This window comes from Chiloscyllium plagiosum, unplaced genomic scaffold (genome assembly GCF_037043375.1).
Source record: "Chiloscyllium plagiosum isolate Xiang-an unplaced genomic scaffold, Cpla_swu_hap1 HiC_scaffold_8, whole genome shotgun sequence".
NCBI lineage: Eukaryota > Metazoa > Chordata > Chondrichthyes > Orectolobiformes > Hemiscylliidae > Chiloscyllium > Chiloscyllium plagiosum.
In genome coordinates this window covers 10049870-10076374 of record NW_028270146.1, presented here as the reverse complement: position 1 = coordinate 10076374, position 26505 = coordinate 10049870, and the positions used below count along the sequence as shown (strand labels likewise).

At 52.2% G+C, this 26505-nt stretch overlaps 1 pseudogene; it reads right to left on the bottom strand.

Annotated features, from left to right (window-relative positions):
* Positions 1-23799, bottom strand: part of LOC148149339 (uncharacterized) — a 93213-nt pseudogene extending 69414 nt beyond the window's left edge.
* Between the last annotated feature and the right edge of the window lie 2706 nt (positions 23800-26505).

Sequence of the window (26505 nt, the reverse complement as noted above, 5' to 3'; positions counted from 1 at the left end):
GAGGGAGCACTGCACTGATGGAGGGACAGTGCTGAGGGAGCTCAGCACTGATGGAGGGATAGTACTGAGGGAACTCTGCACTGATCGAGGGACAGTACTGAGGGAGCTCTGCACTGATGGAGGGACAGCACTGAGGGAGCACTGCACTGATGGAGGGACAGTGCTGAGGGAGCTCTGCACTGATGGAGGGATAGTACTGAGGGAGCTCTGCACTAATGGAGGGAGCGAACAGAGGGAGAAGTGCACTAATAGAAGGGCAATACTGAGGGAGCTCTGCACTGATGGAAGGACAGTACTGTGGGAGCACTGCACTGATTGAGGGACAGTACTGAGGGAGCTCTGCACTGATGGAGGGACAGTACTGAGGGAGCACTGCACTAATGGAAGGGCAGTACTGAGGGAGCTCTGCACTGATGGAGGGACAGTACTGTGGGAGCTCTGCACTGATGGAGGGACAGTACTGAGGGACCACAGCACTGATGGAGGGACAGTACTGAGGGAGCTCTGCACTAATGGAGGGAGAGAGCTGATGGAGCACCGCACTGATGGAGGGACAGGGCTGAGGGAGCACTGCACTGATGGTGGGACAGTACTGAGGGAGGTCTGCACTGATGGAGGGACAGTACAGATGGAGCACTGACACATATGGAGGGACAGTACTGAGGGAGGTCTGCACTGATGGAGGGGCAGTACTGATGGAGCACCGCACTGATGGTGGGACAGTACTGAGGGAGAACTGCACTGATGGAGGGATAGTACTGAGGGTGCACTGCACTGATCGAGGGACAGTACTGAGGGAGTACTGCACTGATGGAGGGACAGTACTGAGGGAGCACCGCACTGATGGAGGGACAGTACTGAGGGAGCACCGCACTGATCGAGGGACAGTACTGAGGGAGCACTGCACTGATTGAGGGACAGTACTGAGGGAGCACCGCTCTGATGGAGGGACAGTACTGATGGAGCACTGCACTGATGGAGGGTCAGTACTGAGGGAGCTCCGCACTGATGGAGGGACAGTACTGATGGAGCTCTGCACTGATGGAGGGACAGTACTGATGGAGCACTGCACTCATGGAGGGATAGTACTGAGGGAGGTCTGCACTGATGGAGGGACAGTACTGAGGGTGCTCTGCACTGATGGAGGGATAGTACTGAGGGAGCACTGCACTGAGGGAGGGACAGTACTGAGGGAGAACTGCACTGATGAAGGGACAGGACTGAGGGTGCTCTACACTAATGGAGGGACAGTACTGAGGGAGCTGTGCACTGATGGAGAGACAGTACTGGGGGAGGTCTGCACTGATGGAGGGACAGTGCTGAGGGGGCTCTGCACTGATGGAGGGACAGTACTGAGTGAGCACTGCACTGATGGAGGGACAGTACTGAGGGAGCACTGCACTGATGGTGGGACAGTACTGAGGGAGGTCTACACTGATGGAGGGACAGTACTGAGGGAGCACTGCACTGATGGAGGGACAGTATTGAGGGAGCCCTGCACTGATGGAGGGACAGTACTGAGGGAGCACTGCACTCATGGAGGGACAGTACTGAGGAATCACTGCACTGATTGAGGGACAGTACTGAGGGAGCACTGCACTGATGGAGGGACAGTACTGAGGGAGCTCTGCACTGATGGAGGGACAGTATTGAGGGAGCACTGCACTGATAGAGGGACAGTACTGAGGCAGCTCTGCACTCATGGAGGGACAGTATTGAGGGAGCACTGCACTGATGGAGGGACAGTACTGAGGGAACACTGCACTGATCGAGGGACAGTACTGAGGGAGCACTGCACTGATCGAGGGACAGTACTGAGGGAGCTCTGCACTGATGGAGGGACAGTACTGTGGGAGCACTGCACTGATAGAGGGACAGTACTGAGGCAGCTCTGCACTCATGGAGGGACAGTACAGAGGGAGCACTGCACTGATGGAGGGACAGTACTGAGGGAGCACTGCACTGAATGAGGGATAGTACTGAGTGAGCACTGCACTAATGGAAGGGCTGTGCTGAGGGAGCGCCACACTGATAGAGGGACAGTACTGAAGGAGCACTGCACTAATGGAAGGGCAGTACTGAGTGAGCTCTGCACTGATGGAGGGACAGCACTGAGGGAGCACTGCACTGATGGAGGGACAGTGCTGAGGGAGCTCTGCACTGATGGAGGGATCGTACTGAGGGAACTCTGCACTGATCGAGGGACAGTACTGAGGGAGCTCTGCACTGATGGAGGGACAGCACTGAGGGAGCACTGCACTGATGGAGGGACAGTACTGAGGGAGCTCTGCACTGATGGAGGGATAGTATTGAGGGTGGTCTGCACTGATGGAGGGACAGTACTGTGGGAGCTCTGCACTGATGGAGGGACAGCACTGTGGGAGCACTGCACTGATTGAGGGACAGTACTGAGGGAGCTCTGCACTAATGGAGGGAGAGAGCTGATGGAGCACCGCTCTGATGGAGGGACAGTACTGAGGAAGCACTACACTGATGGTGGGACAGTACTGAGGGAGGTCTGCACTGATGGAGGGACAGTACTGATGGAGCACTGCACTGATGGAGGGACAGTACTGAGGGAGGTCTGCACTGATGGAGGGACAGTACTGAGGGAGCTCTGCACTGATGGAGGGGCAGTACTGATGGAGCACCGCACTGATGGTGGGACAGTACTGAGGGAGAACTGCACTGATGCAGGGACAGTAGTGAGGGTGCACTGCACTGATCGAGGGACAGTACTGCGGGAACACTGCACTGATGGAGGGACAGTACTGAGGGAGCACCGCACTGATGGATGGACAGTCCTGAGTGAGCACTGCACTGATGGAGGGACAGTACTGATGGAGCTCTGCACTGATGGAGGGACAGTACTGAGGGAGCACTGCACTGATGGAGGGTCAGTACTGATGGAGGTCTGCACTGATGGAGGGACAGTACTGAGTGTGCTCTGCACTGATGGAGGGATAGTACTGAGGGAGCACTGCACTGATGGAGGGACAGACCTGAGGGAGAACTGCACTGATGGAGGGACAGTACTGAGGGTGCTCTACACTAATGGAGGGACAGTACTGAGGGAGGTCTGCACTGATGGAGGGACAGTACTGGGGGAGGTCTGCACTGATGGAGGTACAGTACTGAGGGAGCTCTGCACTGATGAACTGACAGTACTGAGGGAGCACTGCACTGATGGAGGGACAGTACTGAGTGAGCACTGCACTGATGGAGGGACAGTACTGAGGGAGCACTGCACTGATGGAGGGACAGCACTGAGGGAGGTCTGCACTGATGGAGGGACAGTACTGAGGGAGCATTGCACTGATGGAGGGACAGTATTGAGGGAGCCTTGCACTGATGGAGGGACAGTACTGAGGGAGCACTGCACTGATGGAGGGACAGTACTGAGGGAGCACTGCACTGATGGAGGGACAGTATTGAGGGAGCACTGCATTGATCAAGGGACAGTACTGAGGGAGCACTGCACTGATAGAGGGACAGTACTGAGGGAGCACTGCACTGATGGACGGACAGTACTGAGGGAGCACTGCACTGATAGAGGGACAGTACTGAGGGAGCACTGCACTGATGGAGGGACAGTACTGAGGCAGCTCTGCACTCATGGAGGGACAGTATTGAGCGAGCACTGCACTGATGGAGGGACAGTACTGAGGGAGCACTGCACTGATGGAGGGACAGTATTGAGGGAGCACTGCACTGATGGAGGGACAGTACTGAGGGAGCACTGCACTGATAGAGGGACAGCACTGAGGCAGCTCTGCACTGATGGACGGACAGTACTGAGGGAGCACTGCACTAATGGAGGGACAGTACTGAGGCAGCTCTGCACTCATGGAGGGACAGTATTGAGGGAGCACTGCACTGATTGAGGGACATTACTGAGGGAGCACTACACTGATTGAGGGACAGTACTGAGGGAGCTCTGCACTGATGGAGGGACAGTACTGAGGCAGCTCTGCACTGATGGAGGGACAGTACTGAGGGAGCACTGCACTGATGGAGGGACAGTGCTGAGGGAGCACTGCACTGATGGAGGGACAGTACTGAGGCAGCTCTGCACTGATGGAGGGACAGTACTGAGGGAGCACTGCACTGATGGAGGGACAGTACTGAGGGAGCACTGCACTGATGGAGGGACAGTGCTGAGGGAGCACTGCACTGATGGAGGGACAGTACTGAGGCAGCTCTGCACTGATGGAGGGACAGTCCTGAGGCAGCTCTGCACTGATGGAGGGACAGTACTGAGGGAGCACTGCACTGATGGAGGGACAGTGCTGAGGGAGCACTGCACTCATGGAGGGACATTACTGAGGGAGCACTACACTGATTGAGGGACAGTACTGAGGGAGCTCTGCACTGATGGAGGGACAGCACTGAGGGAGCTCTGCACTGATGGAGGGACAGTACTGAGGCAGCTCTGCACTCATGGAGGGACATTACTGAGGGAGCACTGCACTGATTGAGGGACAGTACTGAGGGAGCTCTGCACTGATGGAGGGACAGCACTGAGGGAGCTCTGCACTGATGGAGGGACAGTACTGAGGGAGCACTGCACTGATCGTGGGATAGTACTGAGCGAGCACTGCACTGATGTAGGGACAGTACTGAGGGAGCTCTGAACTAACGGAGGGAGAGAACTGATGGAGAAATGAACTGATGGAGGGACAGTACTGAGGGAGCACTGCACAAATGGATGGAGAGAACTGAGGGAGCACTGCAGTGATGGAGGGACAGTACTGAGGGAGCTCTGCACTGATGGAGGGACAGTACTGAGGGAGCAATGCACTGATGGAGGGTCAGGACAGAGGGAGCACTGCACTGATGGAGGGACAGGACTGAGGCAGCACTGCACTGATGGAGGGATACTACTGAGAGAGCACTTTACAGATCGAGGGACAGTACTGAGGGAACTCTGCACTAATGGAGAGTTAGTACTAAGGGAGCTCTGCACTGATGGAGAGACAGTACTGAGGGAGCACTGCACTGATGGAGGGACAGTACTGAGGGAGCACTGCACTGATGGAGGGACAGGACTGAGGGAGCGCTGCACTGATGGAGGGTTAGTACTGAGGGAGCTCTGCACTGATGGAGGGACAGGATTGAGGCAGCACTGCACTGATGGAGGGATACTACTGAGAGAGCACTTTACAGATCGAGGGACAGAACTGAGGGAGCTCTGCACTAATGGAGGGATAGTACTAAGGGAGCTCTGCACTGATGGAGAGACAGTACTGAGGGAGCACTGCACTGATGGAGGGACAGTACTGAGGGAGCACTGCACTGATGGAGGGACAGTACTGAGGGAGCACTGCACTGATGGAGGGACAGGACTGAGGGAGCGCTGCACTGATGGAGGGTTAGTACTGAGGGAGCTCTGCACTGATGGAGGGACAGTACTGAGGGAGCACTGCATTGATGGAGGGACAGTACTGAGGGAGCTCTGCACTGCTGGAGGGTTAGTACTGAGGGAGCACCGCACTGATGGAGGGATAGTACTGAGGGAGCACTGCATTGATGGAGGGACAGTACTGAGGGAGCGCTGCACTGATGGAGGGTTAGTACTGAGGGAGCACCGCACTGATGGAGGGATAGTACTGAGGGAGCACTGCATTGATGGAGGGACAGTACTGAGGGAGCACCGCACTGATGGAGGGACAGTACTGTGGGAGCTCTGCACTGCTGGAGGGACAGTACTGAGGGAGCACTGCACTGATGGAGGGACAGGACTGAGGGAGCGCTGCATTGATCGAGGGATAGTACTGAGGGAGCACTGCACTGATGGAGGGACAGTACTGAGGGAGCACTGCACTAATAGAAGGACAATACTGAGGGAGCTCCGTACTGTTGGAGGGACAGTACTAAGGGGCTTTTGCACTGATGGAGGGACAGTACTGAGGGAGCACTGCACTAATGGAAGGACAGCACTGAGGGAGCACTGCACTGATCGCGGGTCAGTACTGAGGGAGCACTGCACTAATAGAAGGACAATACTGAGGGAGCTCCGTACTGTTGGAGGGACAGTACTAAGGGGCTTTTGCACTGATGGAGGGACAGTACTGAGGGAGCTCTGCACTGATGGAGGGACAGCACTGTGGGAGCACTGCACTGATTGAGGGACAGTACTGAGGGAGCTCTGCACTAATGGAGGGAGAGAGCTGATGGAGCACCGCTCTGATGGAGGGACAGTACTGAGGAAGCACTACACTGATGGTGGGACAGTACTGAGGGAGGTCTGCACTGATGGAGGGACAGTACTGATGGAGCACTGCACTGATGGAGGGACAGTACTGAGGGAGGTCTGCACTGATGGAGGGACAGTACTGAGGGAGCTCTGCACTGATGGAGGGGCAGTACTGATGGAGCACTGCACTAATAGAAGGACAATACTGAGGGAGCTCCGTACTGTTGGAGGGACAGTACTAAGGGGCTTTTGCACTGATGGAGGGACAGTACTGAGGGAGCTCTGCACTGATGGAGGGACAGCACTGTGGGAGCACCGCACTGATTGAGGGACAGTACTGAGGGAGCTCTGCACTAATGGAGGGAGAGAGCTGATGGAGCACCGCTCTGATGGAGGGACAGTACTGAGGAAGCACTACACTGATGGTGGGACAGTACTGAGGGAGGTCTGCACTGATGGAGGGACAGTACTGATGGAGCACTGCACTGATGGAGGGACAGTACTGAGGGAGGTCTGCACTGATGGAGGGACAGTACTGAGGGAGCTCTGCACTGATGGAGGGGCAGTACTGATGGAGCACCGCACTGATGGTGGGACAGTACTGAGGGAGAACTGCACTGATGCAGGGACAGTACTGAGGGTGCACTGCACTGATCGAGGGACAGTACTGAGGGAACACTGCACTGATGGAGGGACAGTACTGAGGGAGCACCGCACTGATGGATGGACAGTCCTGAGTGAGCACTGCACTGATGGAGGGACAGTACTGATGGAGCTCTGCACTGATGGAGGGACAGTACTGAGGGAGCACTGCACTGATGGAGGGTCAGTACTGATGGAGGTCTGCACTGATGGAGGGACAGTACTGAGTGTGCTCTGCACTGATGGAGGGATAGTACTGAGGGAGCACTGCACTGATGGAGGGACAGACCTGAGGGAGAACTGCACTGATGGAGGGACAGTACTGAGGGTGCTCTACACTAATGGAGGGACAGTACTGAGGGAGGTCTGCACTGATGGAGGGACAGTACTGGGGGAGGTCTGCACTGATGGAGGTACAGTACTGAGGGAGCTCTGCACTGATGAACTGACAGTACTGAGGGAGCACTGCACTGATGGAGGGACAGTACTGAGTGAGCACTGCACTGATGGAGGGACAGTACTGAGGGAGCACTGCACTGATGGAGGGACAGTACTGAGGGAGGTCTGCACTGATGGAGGGACAGTACTGAGGGAGCACTGCACTGATGGAGGGACAGTATTGAGGGAGCCTTGCACTGATGGAGGGACAGTACTGAGGGAGCACTGCACTGATGGAGGGACAGTACTGAGGGAGCACTGCACTGATGGAGGGACAGTATTGAGGGAGCACTGCACTGATCAAGGGACAGTACTGAGGGAGCACTGCACTGATAGAGGGACAGTACTGAGGGAGCACTGCACTGATGGACGGACAGTACTGAGGGAGCACTGCACTGATAGAGGGACAGTACTGAGGGAGCACTGCACTGATGGAGGGACAGTACTGAGGCAGCTCTGCACTCATGGAGGGACAGTATTGAGCGAGCACTGCACTGATGGAGGGACAGTACTGAGGGAGCACTGCACTGATGGAGGGACAGTATTGAGGGAGCACTGCACTGATGGAGGGACAGTACTGAGGGAGCACTGCACTGATAAAGGGACAGCACTGAGGCAGCTCTGCACTGATGGACGGACAGTACTGAGGGAGCACTGCACTAATGGAGGGACAGTACTGAGGCAGCTCTGCACTCATGGAGGGACAGTATTGAGGGAGCACTGCACTGATTGAGGGACATTACTGAGGGAGCACTACACTGATTGAGGGACAGTACTGAGGGAGCTCTGCACTGATGGAGGGACAGTACTGAGGCAGCTCTGCACTGATGGAGGGACAGTACTGAGGGAGCACTGCACTGATGGAGGGACAGTGCTGAGGGAGCACTGCACTGATGGAGGGACAGTACTGAGGCAGCTCTGCACTGATGGAGGGACAGTACTGAGGGAGCACTGCACTGATTGAGGGACAGTACTGAGGGAGCTCTGCACTAATGGAGGGAGAGAGCTGATGGAGCACCGCTCTGATGGAGGGACAGTACTGAGGATGCACTACACTGATGGTGGGACAGTACTGAGGGAGGTCTGCACTGATGGAGGGACAGTACTGATGGAGCACTGCACTGATGGAGGGACAGTACTGAGGGAGGTCTGCACTGATGGAGGGACAGTACTGAGGGAGCTCTGCACTGATGGAGGGGCAGTACTGATGGAGCACCGCACTGATGGTGGGACAGTACTGAGGGAGAACTGCACTGATGCAGGGACAGTACTGAGGGTGCACTGCACTGATCGAGGGACAGTACTGAGGGAACACTGCACTGATGGAGGGACAGTACTGAGGGAGCACCGCACTGATGGATGGACAGTCCTGAGTGAGCACTGCACTGATGGAGGGACAGTACTGATGGAGCTCTGCACTGATGGAGGGACAGTACTGAGGGAGCACTGCACTGATGGAGGGTCAGTACTGATGGAGGTCTACACTGATGGAGGGACAGTACTGAGTGTGCTCTGCACTGATGGAGGGATAGTACTGAGGGAGCACTGCACTGATGGAGGGACAGACCTGAGGGAGAACTGCACTGATGGAGGGACAGTACTGAGGGTGCTCTACACTAATGGAGGGACAGTACTGAGGGAGGTCTGCACTGATGGAGGGACAGTACTGGGGGAGGTCTGCACTGATGGAGGTACAGTACTGAGGGAGCTCTGCACTGATGAACTGACAGTACTGAGGGAGCACTGCACTGATGGAGGGACAGTACTGAGTGAGCACTGCACTGATGGAGGGACAGTACTGAGGGAGCACTGCACTGATGGAGGGACAGTACTGAGGGAGGTCTGCACTGATGGAGGGACAGTACTGAGGGAGCATTGCACTGATGGAGGGACAGTATTGAGGGAGCCTTGCACTGATGGAGGGACAGTACTGAGGGAGCACTGCACTGATGGAGGGACAGTACTGAGGGAGCACTGCACTGATGGAGGGACAGTATTGAGGGAGCACTGCACTGATCAAGGGACAGTACTGAGGGAGCACTGCACTGATAGAGGGACAGTACTGAGGGAGCACTGCACTGATGGACGGACAGTACTGAGGGAGCACTGCACTGATATAGGAACAGTACTGAGGGAGCACTGCACTGATGGAGGGACAGTACTGAGGCAGCTCTGCACTCATGGAGGGACAGTATTGAGCGAGCACTGCACTGATGGAGGGACAGTACTGAGGGAGCACTGCACTGATGGAGGGACAGTATTGAGGGAGCACTGCACTGATGGAGGGACAGTACTGAGGGAGCATTGCACTGATAGAGGGACAGCACTGAGGCAGCTCTGCACTGATGGACGGACAGTACTGAGGGAGCACTGCACTAATGGAGGGACAGTACTGAGGCAGCTCTGCACTCATGGAGGGACAGTATTGAGGGAGCACTGCACTGATTGAGGGACATTACTGAGGGAGCACTACACTGATTGAGGGACAGTACTGAGGGAGCTCTGCACTGATGGAGGGACAGTACTGAGGCAGCTCTGCACTGATGGAGGGACAGTACTGAGGGAGCACTGCACTGATGGAGGGACAGTGCTGAGGGAGCACTGCACTGATGGAGGGACAGTACTGAGGCAGCTCTGCACTGATGGAGGGACAGTACTGAGGGAGCACTGCACTGATGGAGGGACAGTACTGAGGGAGCACTGCACTGATGGAGGGACAGTGCTGAGGGAGCACTGCACTGATGGAGGGACAGTACTGAGGCAGCTCTGCACTGATGGAGGGACAGTCCTGAGGCAGCTCTGCACTGATGGAGGGACAGTACTGAGGGAGCACTGGACTGATGGAGGGACAGTGCTGAGGGAGCACTGCACTCATGGAGGGACATTACTGAGGGAGCACTACACTGATTGAGGGACAGTACTGAGGGAGCTCTGCACTGATGGAGGGACAGCACTGAGGGAGCTCTGCACTGATGGAGGGACAGTACTGAGGCAGCTCTGCACTCATGGAGGGACATTACTGAGGGAGCACTGCACTGATTGAGGGACAGTACTGAGGGAGCTCTGCACTGATGGAGGGACAGCACTGAGGGAGCTCTGCACTGATGGAGGGACAGTACTGAGGGAGCACTGCACTGATCGTGGGATAGTACTGAGCGAGCACTGCACTGATGTAGGGACAGTACTGAGGGAGCTCTGAACTAACGGAGGGAGAGAACTGATGGAGAAATGAACTGATGGAGGGACAGTACTGAGGGAGCACTGCACAAATGGATGGAGAGAACTGAGGGAGCACTGCAGTGATGGAGGGACAGTACTGAGGGAGCTCTGCACTGATGGAGGGACAGTACTGAGGGAGCAATGCACTGATGGAGGGTCAGGACAGAGGGAGCACTGCACTGATGGAGGGACAGGACTGAGGCAGCACTGCACTGATGGAGGGATACTACTGAGAGAGCACTTTACAGATCGAGGGACAGTACTGAGGGAACTCTGCACTAATGGAGAGTTAGTACTAAGGGAGCTCTGCACTGATGGAGAGACAGTACTGAGGGAGCACTGCACTGATGGAGGGACAGTACTGAGGGAGCACTGCACTGATGGAGGGACAGGACTGAGGGAGCGCTGCACTGATGGAGGGTTAGTACTGAGGGAGCTCTGCACTGATGGAGGGACAGGATTGAGGCAGCACTGCACTGATGGAGGGATACTACTGAGAGAGCACTTTACAGATCGAGGGACAGAACTGAGGGAGCTCTGCACTAATGGAGGGATAGTACTAAGGGAGCTCTGCACTGATGGAGAGACAGTACTGACGGAGCACTGCACTGATGGAGGGACAGTACTGAGGGAGCACTGCACTGATGGAGGGACAGGACTGAGGGAGCGCTGCACTGATGGAGGGTTAGTACTGAGGGAGCTCTGCACTGATGGAGGGACAGTACTGAGGGAGCACTGCATTGATGGAGGGACAGTACTGAGGGAGCTCTGCACTGCTGGAGGGTTAGTACTGAGGGAGCACCGCACTGATGGAGGGATAGTACTGAGGGAGCACTGCATTGATGGAGGGACAGTACTGAGGGAGCGCTGCACTGATGGAGGGTTAGTACTGAGGGAGCACCGCACTGATGGAGGGATAGTACTGAGGGAGCACTGCATTGATGGAGGGACAGTACTGAGGGAGCACCGCACTGATGGAGGGACAGTACTGTGGGAGCTCTGCACTGCTGGAGGGACAGTACTGAGGGAGCACTGCACTGATGGAGGGACAGGACTGAGGGAGCGCTGCATTGATCGAGGGATAGTACTGAGGGAGCACTGCACTGATGGAGGGACAGTACTGAGGGAGCACTGCACTAATAGAAGGACAATACTGAGGGAGCTCCGTACTGTTGGAGGGACAGTACTAAGGGGCTTTTGCACTGATGGAGGGACAGTACTGAGGGAGCACTGCACTAATGGAAGGACAGCACTGAGGGAGCACTGCACTGATGGCGGGTCAGTACTGAGGGAGCACTGCACTAATAGAAGGACAATACTGAGGGAGCTCCGTACTGTTGGAGGGACAGTACTAAGGAGCTTTTGCACTGATGGAGGGACAGTACTGAGGGAGCTCTGCACTGATGGAGGGACAGCACTGTGGGAGCACTGCACTGATTGAGGGACAGTACTGAGGGAGCTCTGCACTAATGGAGGGAGAGAGCTGATGGAGCACCGCTCTGATGGAGGGACAGTACTGAGGAAGCACTACACTGATGGTGGGACAGTACTGAGGGAGGTCTGCACTGATGGAGGGACAGTACTGATGGAGCACTGCACTGATGGAGGGACAGTACTGAGGGAGGTCTGCACTGATGGAGGGACAGTACTGAGGGAGCTCTGCACTGATGGAGGGGCAGTACTGATGGAGCACTGCACTAATAGAAGGACAATACTGAGGGAGCTCCGTACTGTTGGAGGGACAGTACTAAGGGGCTTTTGCACTGATGGAGGGACAGTACTGAGGGAGCTCTGCACTGATGGAGGGACAGCACTGTGGGAGCACTGCACTGATTGAGGGACAGTACTGAGGGAGCTCTGCACTAATGGAGGGAGAGAGCTGATGGAGCACCGCTCTGATGGAGGGACAGTACTGAGGAAGCACTACACTGATGGTGGGACAGTACTGAGGGAGGTCTGCACTGATGGAGGGACAGTACTGATGGAGCACTGCACTGATGGAGGGACAGTACTGAGGGAGGTCTGCACTGATGGAGGGACAGTACTGAGGGAGCTCTGCACTGATGGAGGGGCAGTACTGATGGAGCACCGCACTGATGGTGGGACAGTACTGAGGGAGAACTGCACTGATGCAGGGACAGTAGTGAGGGTGCACTGCACTGATCGAGGGACAGTACTGAGGGAACACTGCACTGATGGAGGGACAGTACTGAGGGAGCACCGCACTGATGGATGGACAGTCCTGAGTGAGCACTGCACTGATGGAGGGACAGTACTGATGGAGCTCTGCACTGATGGAGGGACAGTACTGAGGGAGCACTGCACTGATGGAGGGTCAGTACTGATGGAGGTCTGCACTGATGGAGGGACAGTACTGAGTGTGCTCTGCACTGATGGAGGGATAGTACTGAGGGAGCACTGCACTGATGGAGGGACAGACCTGAGGGAGAACTGCACTGATGGAGGGACAGTACTGAGGGTGCTCTACACTAATGGAGGGACAGTACTGAGGGAGGTCTGCACTGATGGAGGGACAGTACTGGGGGAGGTCTGCACTGATGGAGGTACAGTACTGAGGGAGCTCTGCACTGATGAACTGACAGTACTGAGGGAGCACTGCACTGATGTAGGGACAGTACTGAGTGAGCACTGCACTGATGGAGGGACAGTACTGAGGGAGCACTGCACTGATGGAGGGACAGTACTGAGGGAGGTCTGCACTGATGGAGGGACAGTACTGAGGGAGCACTGCACTGATGGAGGGACAGTATTGAGGGAGCCTTGCACTGATGGAGGGACAGTACTGAGGGAGCACTGCACTGATGGAGGGACAGTACTGAGGGAGCACTGCACTGATGGAGGGACAGTATTGAGGGAGCACTGCACTGATCAAGGGACAGTACTGAGGGAGCACTGCACTGATAGAGGGACAGTACTGAGGGAGCACTGCACTGATGGACGGACAGTACTGAGGGAGCACTGCACTGATAGAGGGACAGTACTGAGGGAGCACTGCACTGATGGAGGGACAGTACTGAGGCAGCTCTGCACTCATGGAGGGACAGTATTGAGCGAGCACTGCACTGATGGAGGGACAGTACTGAGGGAGCACTGCACTGATGGAGGGACAGTATTGAGGGAGCACTGCACTGATGGAGGGACAGTACTGAGGGAGCACTGCACTGATAGAGGGACAGCACTGAGGCAGCTCTGCACTGATGGACGGACAGTACTGAGGGAGCACTGCACTAATGGAGGGACAGTACTGAGGCAGCTCTGCACTCATGGAGGGACAGTATTGAGGGAGCACTGCACTGATTGAGGGACATTACTGAGGGAGCACTACACTGATTGAGGGACAGTACTGAGGGAGCTCTGCACTGATGGAGGGACAGTACTGAGGCAGCTCTGCACTGATGGAGGGACAGTACTGAGGGAGCACTGCACTGATGGAGGGACAGTGCTGAGGGAGCACTGCACTGATGGAGGGACAGTACTGAGGCAGCTCTGCACTGATGGAGGGACAGTACTGAGGGAGCACTGCACTGATTGAGGGACAGTACTGAGGGAGCACTGCACTGATGGAGGGACAGTGCTGAGGGAGCACTGCACTGATGGAGGGACAGTACTGAGGCAGCTCTGCACTGATGGAGGGACAGTCCTGAGGCAGCTCTGCACTGATGGAGGGACAGTACTGAGGGAGCACTGCACTGATGGAGGGACAGTGCTGAGGGAGCACTGCACTCATGGAGGGACATTACTGAGGGAGCACTACACTGATTGAGGGACAGTACTGAGGGAGCTCTGCACTGATGGAGGGACAGCACTGAGGGAGCTCTGCACAGATGGAGGGACAGTACTGAGGCAGCTCTGCACTCATGGAGGGACATTACTGAGGGAGCACTGCACTGATTGAGGGACAGTACTGAGGGAGCTCTGCACTGATGGAGGGACAGCACTGAGGGAGCTCTGCACTGATGGAGGGACAGTACTGAGGGAGCACTGCACTGATCGTGGGATAGTACTGAGCGAGCACTGCACTGATGTAGGGACAGTACTGAGGGAGCTCTGAACTAACGGAGGGAGAGAACTGATGGAGAAATGAACTGATGGAGGGACAGTACTGAGGGAGCACTGCACAAATGGATGGAGAGAACTGAGGGAGCACTGCAGTGATGGAGGGACAGTACTGAGGGAGCTCTGCACTGATGGAGGGACAGTACTGAGGGAGCAATGCACTGATGGAGGGTCAGGACAGAGGGAGCACTGCACTGATGGAGGGACAGGACTGAGGCAGCACTGCACTGATGGAGGGATACTACTGAGAGAGCACTTTACAGATCGAGGGACAGTACTGAGGGAACTCTGCACTAATGGAGAGTTAGTACTAAGGGAGCTCTGCACTGATGGAGAGACAGTACTGAGGGAGCACTGCACTGATGGAGGGACAGTACTGAGGGAGCACTGCACTGATGGAGGGACAGGACTGAGGGAGCGCTGCACTGATGGAGGGTTAGTACTGAGGGAGCTCTGCACTGATGGAGGGACAGGACTGAGGCAGCACTGCACTGATGGAGGGATACTACTGAGAGAGCACTTTACAGATCGAGGGACAGAACTGAGGGAGCTCTGCACTAATGGAGGGATAGTACTAAGGGAGCTCTGCACTGATGGAGAGACAGTACTGAGGGAGCACTGCACTGATGGAGGGACAGTACTGAGGGAGCACTGCACTGATGGAGGGACAGGACTGAGGGAGCGCTGCACTGATGGAGGGTTAGTACTGAGGGAGCTCTGCACTGATGGAGGGACAGTACTGAGGGAGCACTGCATTGATGGAGGGACAGTACTGAGGGAGCTCTGCACTGCTGGAGGGTTAGTACTGAGGGAGCACCGCACTGATGGAGGGATAGTACTGAGGGAGCACTGCATTGATGGAGGGACAGTACTGAGGGAGCGCTGCACTGATGGAGGGTTAGTACTGAGGGAGCACCGCACTGATGGAGGGATAGTACTGAGGGAGCACTGCATTGATGGAGGGACAGTACTGAGGGAGCACCGCACTGATGGAGGGACAGTACTGTGGGAGCTCTGCACTGCTGGAGGGACAGTACTGAGGGAGCACTGCACTGATGGATGGACAGGACTGAGGGAGTGCTGCATTGATCGAGGGATAGTACTGAGGGAGCACTGCACTGATGGAGGGACAGTACTGAGGGAGCACTGCACTAATAGAAGGACAATACTGAGGGAGCTCCGTACTGTTGGAGGGACAGTACTAAGGGGCTTTTGCACTGATGGAGGGACAGTACTGAGGGAGCACTGCACTAATGGAAGGACAGCACTGAGGGAGCACTGCACTGATGGCGGGTCAGGACTGAGGAAGCACTGCATTGATCAAGGGACAGTACTGAGGGAGCTCTGTACTGATGGAGGGACAGCACTGAGGGAGCGCTGCATTGATCGAGGGACAGTACTGAGGGAGCACTCCACTAATGGAGGGAGAGAACTGAGGCAGCTTTGCACTAATGGATGGAGAGAACTGAGGGAGCACTGCAGTGATGGAGGGACAGTACTGAGGGAGCTCTGCACTGATGGTGGGACAGTTCGGAGGGGGCACTGCACTGAGTGAGGGATAGTACTGAGGGAGCTCCATAATAATCGATGTACAGTACTGAGGGAGCATTGCACTGATGGAGAGAAAGTACTGAGGGAGCACTGCACTGATGGAGGGTCAGGACTGAGGCAGCATTGCACTGATGGAGGGATACTACTGAGAGAGCACTTTACAGATCGAGGGACAGTATTGAGGGAACTCTGCACTGATTGAGGGACAGTACAGAGGGACCTCTGCACTAATGGAGAGTTAGTACTGAGGGAGCTCTGCACTAATGGAGGGATAGTACTGAGGGGGTTCTGCACTGATGGAGGGACAGGACTGAGGGAGCACTGCACTGATGGAGGGACAGTACTGAGGGAGCACTGCACTGATGGAGGGACAGGACTGAGGGAGCGCTGCATTGATTGAGGGATAGTACTGAGGGAGCACTGCACTGATGGAGGGACAGTACTGAGGGAGCACTGCACTAATGGAGGGAGAGAACTGAGGCAGCTCTGCACTGATGGAGGGAGAGTACTGAGGGAGCACTGCACTAATGGAAGGGCAGTACTGAGGGAGCGCTGCACTGATAGAGGGACAGTACTGACGGAGCTCTGCACTGATGGAGGGAGAGAACTGAGGGAGCACTGCACTGATGGAGGGACAGTATTGAGGGAGCCTTGCATTGATGGAGGGACAGTACTGAGGGAGCACTGCACTGATGGAGGGACAGTACTGAGGGAGCACTGCACTGATGGAGGGACAGTACTGAGGGAGCACTGCACTGATGGAGGGACACTACTGAGGGAGCACTGCACTGATGGAGGGACAGTACTGAGGGAGGTCTGCACTGATGGAGGGACAGTACTGAGGGAGCACTGCACTGATGGTGGGACAGTACTGAGGGAGCTCTGCACTGACGGAGGGACAGTCCTGAGGGAGCACCGCACCGATGGAGGGACAGTACTGAGGGAGCACTGCACTGATGGAGGGACAGTACTGAGGGAGCTCTGCACTGATGGAGGGACAGTACTGAGGGAGCTCTGCACTGATGGAGGGACAGTACTGAGGGAGCACCGCACTGATGGAGAGACAGTACTGAGGGAGCACTCCACTGATGGAGGAATAGTATTTAGCTTTTGGTTGACATAGGAAGTGTGCTCCTCAGTGATCAATGTGGATTCCTCAATTAATCCCCTAAAATCAGATCAATTATTACCTTGTTGTTTGTTAACGGGAAGTTGTCCACTATTATGCGACACATTAAACATGAAAGTAAAGATTTTCAGTTGCAGGATCTTAAGACTAAAAGCTTTTGGAGCAGAAATAGTCCATGCAGCCCATCATGTCTCTTTTCTATTCCATTATGGCTGATATGTTTCTCAACCCCATTCCCCTGCTTTCTCCCTGTAACCCTTGACCCCCTCACTGATCCGGAACCTATCTGTCTCTGTCTTAAATACACGCAGTGACTTGTCCCCCATAGCCCTCTGTGGCAATGCGTTCCACAGGTTCCCCACCCTCTGGCTGGAGAAATTCCTCCTCCTCTCAGTTTGATAGGGTCCTCCCTTCACTCTGAGGCTGTGCCCTCGGGTCCTCGTCTCTCCCACAAGTGGAAACATTTTCTCCACATCCACTCTATCCAGATCTTTCAGTGTTCTGTAAGTTGCAATCAAATCCTCCTTCATCCTTCTAAACTCCATCGAGTACAGACCCAGAGTCCTCAATTCTCCTCACATGACAAGGCCTTCATCCCTCAATTATTCTTGTAAAGCTCCTCTGATGGTAGTTGAGAGGTGATGGTCTCGTGGTATAATTACTGGACTTACAGCCCAGGTCCTGTTCTGGGGACCTGGGTCCAAATCCTGTTATGGTGGCTGCTGGAATCTGAATTCAATTAAGATTCCAGTAATTATAATTTGAGTATGTTATTCACTGCTGGATTTCTATCTTCCAAGCTGTTTGTCTATCTATTGTATTTATATCACAAGCTTCATTTGCTTAATGATCTGTAGAAAGCTACAGCTCAGGGGGATTTGAGAGTCCTCATCCATGAACCACAAAAATCCAATTTGATTCACTCATAGAATCATACCTTCAGTCCAACTCATCTCTGCTGATCAGAAATAAGTCTAGTCCCATTTTCCAGCATTTGGCCCATTTCCCTCTAAACCCTTCCTTTTCATAAATCCATCCAGATGCCTTTTAAATGTTGTAATTGTACCAGCCTCCACCACTTCCTCTGGTAGTTTATTCCAAACAACCCTCTGTGGGAAAAAGTTACCCCTCAGATCCCTTTTAAATCTTTCCCCTCTCACCCTAAACCTATGCCCTCTAGCTCAGGATTCTCCCACCCCAGGGAAAAGACCATGGCTGTTCACCCTATCCATGCCCCTCATGATTTTATAAACCTCTATAAGGTCACCCCTCAGCCTCTGACGCTTGAGGGAAAACAGCCCAACCTATTCAGCCTCTCCCTGTAGCTCAAACCCTCCAACCCTGGCAACATCTTTGTAAATCTTTTCTGAACCCTTTCAAGTGTCACAACAATTTTCCTGCAGCAAGGAGACCAGATTTGCACACAGTATCCCACCAAAAGTGGCCTAACCAATGTCCTGTACAGCTGCAACATGGCCTCCCAACTCCCACACTCAATGCTCTGACTAATAAAGACAAGCACCTTGCCAAGGCCTTCTTCACCACCCTGTCGACCTACGACTCCACTTTCAAGGAACTCCGCACGGCAACTGCAATGTTGACTTTTATTTCAAAGTACAGAAATGTAAAAGTAGGTGGGTCTTGCTGAACGAAATGAGGCTTCAGACCGACCAGACTGAAATATTGTGTAATAACCCGAAAGGACTGTGGAAGCTGGAAATCCAAAGCTGCAGGAAGGGCTCAGCTGCCTGGAAGCATCTGTGAAGAGAAAGCTGAATTAACGGTCTACTTCCAAAGAAGGGTCACTGGACCTGAAACGTTAACTCTGCTTGCTCTCCGCTGAAAAATTATGGAAAGTTTTTGGGCCCCTTTCTGAAGAAAAAGATCGCTTGACAATGGAAGCAATCCAGTGAGGATTCATGAGACTGAGAGCACAGTTGGTGGGACTGTCTTATAGAGTCATAGAGTCATAGAGATGTACCGCATGGAAACAGACCTTTCGGTCCAACCTGTTCATGCCAACCAGATATCCCAACCCAATCTAGTCCCATCTGCCAGCACCCGGCCCATATCCCTCCAAACCCTTTCTATTCATATACCCATCCAAATGTCTCTTAAATGTTGCAATTGTACCAGCTTCCACCACTTCCTCTGGCAGTTCATTCCATGTATGTACCACCCTCTGCGTGAAAAAGTTGCCCCTTAGTTGCCTTTTTTATATCTTTCCCCTCTCACCCTAAACCTATGCCCTCTGGTTCTGGACTCCCTGACCCCAGGGAAAAGACTTTGCCTATTTACCCTATCCATGTCTCTCATAATTTTGTAAACCTCTATAAGTTCACCCCTCAGCCTCCAACGCTCCAGGGAAAACAGCCCCAGCCTGTTCAGCCTCTCCCTATAGCTCAAATCCTCCAACCCTGGCAACATCCTTGTAAATCTTTTCTGAACCCTTTCAAGTTCCACAACATCTTTCCGACAGGAAGGAGACCAGAATTGCACGCAATTTTCCAACAGTGGCCTAACCAATGTCCTGTACAGCTGCAACATGACCTCCCAACTCCTGTACTCAATACTCTGACCAATAAAGGAAAACATACCAAACGCCTTCTTCACTATCCTATCTACCTGCGACTCCACTTTCAAGGAGCTATGAACCTGCACTCCAAGGTCTCTTTGTTCAGCAACACTTCCTAGGATCTTACCATTAAGTGTATAAGTCCTGCTAAGATTTACTTTCCCAAAATGCAGCACCTTGCATTTATCTGAATTAAACTCCATCTGCCACTTCTCAGCCCATTGGCCCATATGGTCAAGATCCTGTTGTAATCTGAGGTAACCCTCTTCGCTGTCCACTACACCTCCAATTTTGGTGTCATCTGCAAACTTACTAACTGTACCTCTTATGCTCGCATTCAAATCATTTATGTAAATGACAAAAAGTAGAGGACCCAGCACCGATCCTTGTGGCACTCCATTGGTCACAGGCCTCCAGTCTGAAAAACAACCCTACACCATCACCCTCTGTCTTCTACCTTTGAGCCAAATGGCTAGTTCTCCCTGTATTCCATGTGATCTAACCTTGCTAATCAGTCTCCCATGGGGAACCTTGTCAAACGCCTTACTGACGTCCACATAGATCACATCTACTGCTCTGCCCTCACCAATCTTCATTGTTACTTCAAAAAACTCAATAAAATCTGTGAGACATGATTTCCCACGCACAAAGCCATGTTGACTATCCCTAATCAGTCCTTGCCTTTCCAAATACATGTACATCCTGTCCCTCAGGATTCCCTCCAACAACTTGCCCACCACCGATGTCAGTCTCACCGGTCTATAGTTCCCTGGCTTGTCCTTACCACCCTTCTTAAACAGAGGCACCATGTTTTCCAACCTCCAGTCTTCCGGCACCTCATCTGTGACTATTGGTGATACAAATATGTCAGCAAGAGGCCCAGCAATCACTTCTCTAGCTTCCCACAGAGATCTCGGGTACACCTGATCAGGTCCTGGGGATTTATCCACCTTTAACCGTTTCAAGACATCCAGCACTTCCTCCTCTGTAATCTGGACATTTTACAAGATGTCACCATCTATTTCCCTACAGTCTATATCTTCCATATCCTTTTCCACAGTAAATACTGATGCAAAATATTCATTTAGTATCTCCCCCATTTTCTGTGGCTCCCACACAAAGATACCGTTTGTCCTTAATATATTTGTAAAAACTCTTTGGATTCTTCTTAACCCTATTTGCCAAAGCTATCTCATGTCCCCGTTTTGCCCTCCTGATTTCCCTCTTAAGTATACTCCTCCTGCCTTTATACTCTTCCAAGGATTCATTCAATCTATCCCTATACTTGACATATGCTTCCTTCTTTTTCTTAACCAAACCCTCAATTTCTTTAGTCATCCAGCATTCCCTATACCTACCAGCCTTCCCTTTCACCCTGACAGGAATATACTTTCTCTGGATTCTCGTTATCTCATTTCTGAAGGCTTCCCATTTTCCAGCCATCCCTTTACATGCGAACATCTGCCTCCAATCAGCTTTTGAAAGTTCATGCCTAATACCATCAAAAGTGGCCTTTCTCCAATTTAGAACTTCAACTTTTAGATCTGGTTTATCCTCTTCCATCACTATTTTAAAAGTCGTAGAATTATGGTCGCTGGCCCCAAAGTGCTCACCTACTGACACCTCAGTCACCTGCCCTGCCTTATTTCCCAAGAGTAGGTCAAGTTTTGCACCTTCTCTAGTAGGTACATCCACATACTGAATCAGAAAATTGTCTTGCATGCACTTATTTCGTTATCTCATTTCTGAAGGCTTCCCATTTTCCAGCCGTCCCTTTACCTGCGAACATCAGTTTTCGAAAGTTTATGAAGTGCGTTTGAATAGTTTGGGCCTGTATCCATTAGAACATAGAAGACTGAAGCATACAAGAATCTTAGGTAACTTGACAGGGTAGGTGTGGAAAGATTACTTTCCTTTGAGGGCGAGTCTCAGACCAGAGGGCATCATCTCAGAATAACGGGTCACACAGTTAAGACAGAGATGAGAAGGAATTTCTCTTGGGGGGGGGGTGGGGGGGTGGGAGGGGTGTATCTGTGGAATTCTTTCCTGCAGATAGATATTGAAGAGAGTAGTTAAGTACTTTGAAGGCCAAGATAGACAGGTTTTGAATCCCTAGTCATTACAATCATCTTCATTGAAAGACTCCACAGGAAAGCCCAAAAATTCAAAATAAAGCTTAATAAACCTCTGCTGACCTTCTGCACTGGAACCTGGTTAGCTTGTTTAGTGACAAAATGCGCAAAAAAATGCATTAATTCAAAGCTAGGCCTCAAAAACTCTTTTAAAAGAAATCACCATGGTTACAGAAATACAAGATAATTATTAATTTCAGACGTGCAGAAAAGCTCATGCCTCTCACAAACCCATAACCCAAGAACACATCATTGCAATAAATGATATTAAATTTATGCAGGTACAGTACATCAGGAAGTGAAATGGCCTTTATTGTAAAGGCAGCCATTTCAAAGTCAGGAGTTTTGGCTACACTGCACAGAACCCTGGTGAGATCACAATCAGTAGCACTCTATTGGTCTCCTTACTGATGGAAGAATATAGTTGTGATGGAAAAGGTTCGGGGAAGGTTCCCTGGGTAGATTAATAGGTTAAAGTGATTACCTCTTCCAGAAAAGTTGAGCAGATTGTCCTCTGCTCATTGATTTGGAGAAGAATGAGAGGCAACATTTCTGAAATATATAAAACTCTGAGAGGGCTTGCCAGGGTGGATGCTGGGAGCAGGTTTCCTTTTCTGGGGAACAAGGAATTAGGATCCAGTGTAAAAATAAGCCCCCCTCCCCCCACGTTAAGAAGCATTTGAGGAGGAGTTTGCAGCACGGTGGCTCACTGCTGCCCCACAGTGTCAGGGATCTGGGGTTGAGTCTGCTCTGGGGTGACTGTCTGTGTGGAGTTTGCACATTCTCCCTCTGTCTGCATGGGGGTGCTCCAGTATCCTCCCACTGTCCAAAACTGTGCAGTTTAGGTGGATTGGCCATGCTAAATTACTACAGTGTCTAGGGATATGTAGGCCAGGTGGGTTAGCCATGTGCTATGTCGGATTAAACTTGGGGGAGTAGGGGACTGGTGGTCTGGATGGGATACTCTTCAGAGTGTTGGTATAGACTTGACAGGCTGAATGGCCTGCTTGCACACTGTAGGGATTTTGTGAGTTTTTTTCATTGGACGGTCATTAATTTTCAGACTCTCTGCAGTGGCGGCTGGCAATTGGATATATCCAAGGTTGAGAAAGTCAGGTCTTTGAACAACGTGGGAGTGCAGGGTTGAAGGGAAGAGACTGGAAGGTGGAGTGAGGGTCACAATCAGTTCAACCACTCTCCTATCGGTTGCTGCAGCAGCCTGGCTGACTAATACCATACTGCTCCTCTGAGTGGGGGAAGCGGTGGCATAAGGGTAATGTCATAGGCTGGTCGTTCAGAGACCCCAGATTAATGCTGCAGGGGAGGGAGAGTTCAATCTTGCTGTGTCTAATTTATAAAGCTCATCTCAAAAAATTACAGAGGAGATCCTCCAGGACTGAAGCCATTCAACTACACAGAGAGTTTAGGTAGGGGTGGAGTTATTTTCCTTAGAGCAGAGAGGGCTGAGGGAGGGGCTGAATATGATTGAGGTGTTCAAAGTTCTGAGCGATACATTTACACCTTTTCACTGAGAGAGGGATTAATAATTGAAAGGTGAAGTGTTACAGTATGGAGCAGGAGGTTTGGAGGTTTGGAGAGGATTTGAGGAATTTTTACTTCACCTCCGGGAATCACAGCCAAAAAGGGTGGCACAGGCTGGAACCTTCATTTGTGAGGTTTTCCAAGAAATTTGAAATGCAGAGTTTACAAGGCTGCAGGCCAGAGGGGTGGAAAATGGGATTAGGGGAGATAGTTGACCAGCAGGTGTACAATGTGCTGGAAAATTCTTACTAAGTCAATCACTTGTGATGTTACGGACAGATCCAATCGCGGCCACCATTTCTAGACTTATCCCTCATGTGGTATTTGCAGGATTTGCTGCCATATTTGCACCATTCAGAACAATGATTGCATCTGGAGGTACATTCTCTGTTTGTAACAATCTTCTCAATTTTCCTTCCTTCCCGGCTTGCTAATCCAGGACCTTTAACAGATTACTAGAAATTAAACAGATTCAAGCAGGAAGATTGTTGCTGCTGAAGGTAGTGCATAGAACCCCTACAGTGTGGAAACAGGCCCTTCAGCCCAACAAGTTTACACCGACCTTCCGAAGAGTAACCCATCCAACTACCCTACATTTACCCCTGACTAATGCACCTAACCTACACATCTCTGAACACTGTGGGCAATTTAGCGTGGCCAATTCACTCTAACCTGTACATCTTTGGACTGTGGGAGGAAACCAGAGCAACCCCACACAGACACGGGGAGAATGTGCAAACTCCACACAGACAGTTGCCTGAGGCTGGAATCGAACCCGGATCCCTGGTGCTGTGAGGCAGCAGTGCTAACCACTGAGCCACCATGCCACCTGAGTTACCCCTGAGAAAGAGGTGATGAGCCACACTCCTCCCCATCAGAGTTTGTGCTGATACAGCTCTGACCGTCGCTGGTGAATAGTTTCCGTGTTTTGACCCAGCGACTGTGATGGGACAGATTCCTTGTGAAGAGAAGGCTGACAGAGAGTGACAGCACAGAGAGATTTGGGAGTACTAATCCCAGACTCACAAAAAACAAGCATCTGAGTCCACTAGGTAATAGGGAAGGAACATGGAATGGATGTAGGTTTGCTCTCTGAGCTGGAAGGTTCATTTTCAGATGTTTCATCACCATACTAGGTAACATCTTCAGTGAGCCTCTGAATGAAGCACTAGTGATGTAGCCCACTTTCAAATGTATAAATAAAAAACGGGCTACACCACCAGTGCTTCATCCGGAGGCTCACTGAGTATGTTATCTAGTATGGTGACGAAACGTCTGAAAATGAACCTTGCAGCTCAGCGAGCAAACCTACATCCAGAACCTCAACCTGAGCTACAAATCTTCTCCAAACTCATTAGGCTCATTGAATGTATGTAGGGAATGGTGTTTAAAAATAGGGAGGTTTTACTAAAAATGCACAAGGCACCAGTCAGACCACAAAAGACAACAAGCCAAAAGAACTGAGGATGGTGGAAATCAAAAACAGAAATTGCTGGAATAACTCAACAGATCTTGCAGAGAGAGAAATCAGAGTTAATGCTTCAGGGGCAGTGCACTTCCTTCAGAACACAGCTGGAATACTGTGAACGACGGAGGGCCCACCACCCCCCCGAGCCAGGAAAGACTGGCATTGTGGAGGCAGTCCAGAGACGGTCCACTCGGCTGATCCTGACAATGGAGGGATAGCATTGTGAGGAGAAGTTGAGTAGGTTGGGCCTGGAGTTTAGAAGCAGCCTTATTGAAACACATAAGATTGCTAGGAGAGGTGACAGGGGAGATATCGAGAGATTGTTTCTCCTCATAAGAGAGTCCAGGAACAGAGGGCATGGTCTCAGATTTCAAGCGTACACATTGAAGACGGAGATGAGGAGGAATTTCCTCTCTCAGAGGGGAGTGAGTCTGTGGAACTCTTTACCATAGAGTGATGTTGAGTCTGGGTCATTAAGTATTTTGGGGGAGGTGATGATCGCTTGGCATTATTGCTGGATTAATAATCCAGAGACTGGGTTCAAATCTTGCCATGGAGTTCAAATTCAGTAAAAACAAAACAAGAATTAAGAGTCCAACAAGGACTATAAAACCATTTTGATTGTCAGCTATACCCATCTGATTCACTAATGCCCTTCGGGGAAGGAAATCTGCCATCCTTACCCAGTCTGGCCTACATATAACTCCACATCCACAGCAACGTGGGTGTCTTTTAACTGCCCTCCAGGCATTTAGGGACAGGCAATGAATGTTGGCAAAGCCCTTGTCCCATGAGTGAATCTAAAAATATAGTCATAGCTGAGACAGATTTTAATCAGAAAGGGAATCAAGGGATATGGGAAAAGGCAGGAAAATGGAACTGAGGATTATCAGATCAACCAATTGAATGGCTCATCTCACTTGATGGGCTGAATGGCCTACTCCTTCCCCTACTCTTATGGTCAAATATGGGAACCAGCCATCACCCAGACTGCATCTTGAAAGTGATGGTGAATGTGTGCATAAGAATGAAATACTTGTTTTAAACAGCAAACCAAAACCAATAAATGCATTTATTCTTTCCTCAGCTGCGGTCACCTGACTGAGAGAGCAGTTTTACTGAAGAAAGGAGCCTGGTGTTGAGTTGGCCGGGAGAAACGGGTAAGGAATGGCGGAGGGAGAGAGTGGAATGGCCAAGGGAAGGACTCGGAGGTTGTGCAAGAGGAAGCCGCCACCCAGAGCATCTTCAGTTGATGATGGATCCCATTCTTCGCCCCAGTTGTCGGATGTTGAATCCTCCTCCTCCAAATCCTATGTCATCGAGTGGCTTTGTGCCCACCCATATCCTTCAACTGCCCTCACGTTCCCTTCTCCTGCTGAAGACCCCCCTTCGTTTCATGACATCTACCACCACAACCTGGAGAAGGTTGCATCCAGCAACTCGTCACGGAGCTCGTTCGTGGTCAGCAGGCGGAGGCCGAATTCTGGGGCGGACATTTTCTGCCACACCAGCACACCCGGGCTGGAGATGGAGGAG